General features: G+C 45.4%; 1 protein-coding gene across 1 annotated transcript in view; it reads right to left on the reverse strand.

Annotated features, from left to right (window-relative positions):
- Positions 1-279: 279 nt before the first annotated feature.
- The window catches only part of LOC119599507 (mucin-5AC-like), a gene marked incomplete at its 5' end in the record, with an annotated part of 13,466 nt that continues 12,427 nt past the window's right edge, over positions 280-1,318 (reverse strand). Inside the window, 1 exon segment of the mRNA XM_037949268.1 lies at positions 280-1,318. This exon segment is cut by the window's right edge and continues 462 nt beyond it.

Here is a 1,318-nt window from a genome sequence, read left to right on the forward strand (position 1 = left end):
TTTTAAACCTTTTTTTTTTGTTCGAAGTTGCACAGTTAAAAGAGGAGGAGTGAGAGTGAGAGCAACAGACACACACAATGACTGATCAGACCATGCACAAAGTGGATTATATGACATTGCACAAACAGTGTTGAGGGGCAGAGAAAAAAGTGGACAGTGAATGAAAATTCAGGTGCTGAGTGGGGGGAAGGGAGGAAAAGGGAGGTTGGGAGGCTATAAGGGAAAATGGGAGGAGTAGAGATAAGTATCATGACTAAGAGATGAAGGATTTTTTTTTTTATAGGGGAGAGGGAGGAGGAGGAAGGGAAATAATATTACAAAATTACAGAGGGTTTGTGGTGAGACAGAAGTGGCGCAGCACTGCCTAAGAAGGGAATGTTTGTGTGCAGACCACCATCAACACTTTATAACAAGTATTTAAGTAGGAAACACTGGATGGCGAGGATGGCAGTGTGTATGGAAAAAATGAGAAATAAAAAATAAAAACAAAGAGGAAAGGGAACATTAATACAAAGAGAGAGAGAGTGTAAACAAGTATCAACAAAGACTAGAATATTATATTACATCGGGTGGCTTTGAGATATATATATAAAAAAAAAAAGACAGAAATCACAAGTACTTGAAAAAAAAAAATTAAAAAAACTTTTTTTTTCCAAGTGCAAACTTCACGAAAGAGTGTTGGGGCGAGCACCACCAACGCCTGAGCTGCAGCTGCGCGGTGACGGCCGGCTCTCCCACTCTCGCCCTGCCGCGCGTCAACATCCCCACCGCCCCGCCCCTCCCAGCCCAGCCCGGCTGCCAAGGCTCACCAGCGTACAAAAACATCACAGATAAATACAAAAAAGTCTCTTCAGCATGCACTTGTATCACACAAGAGACAAAGGTTAAGCGTATAGGAGGGCCTGCTATGTAACTGCACTATTGCCTCTGCTCGTCTTGGTTTTTTTGTTATTTTTTTGTTTGTTTGTCTGTTTGTCATGGCTCACTAGTGCTCACTAGTGAAGAGCTACATATCACACAAGAACAGATATTGTCTCACAATATCACTGCACGCTGGAGCAACACTTGCCTATCTATAACAAATGATGTAATTAACATTACAGAACAACCAAAACGTGGCCCCTCAGTCGTCCAGGACTACACATAACAGGGATGGGCTCTTTGTGCCGCTGTTGTACAAGGGTCTGTCTTGGGCCAAGAGTGGGGCCTCATTGGCTACCAAAACCTGAGCGTTGGACGTGGCCACGGGGGGTGGGGGCATCACGTCCCCGAGGTCCGTGAGGGTGCCGGCCATGGCCATGCTGGGGCCCCCGCCCCC

The sequence above is a fragment of the Penaeus monodon genome, chromosome 43, assembly GCF_015228065.2.
Source record: "Penaeus monodon isolate SGIC_2016 chromosome 43, NSTDA_Pmon_1, whole genome shotgun sequence".
In the NCBI taxonomy this organism is placed as follows: domain Eukaryota; kingdom Metazoa; phylum Arthropoda; class Malacostraca; order Decapoda; family Penaeidae; genus Penaeus; species Penaeus monodon.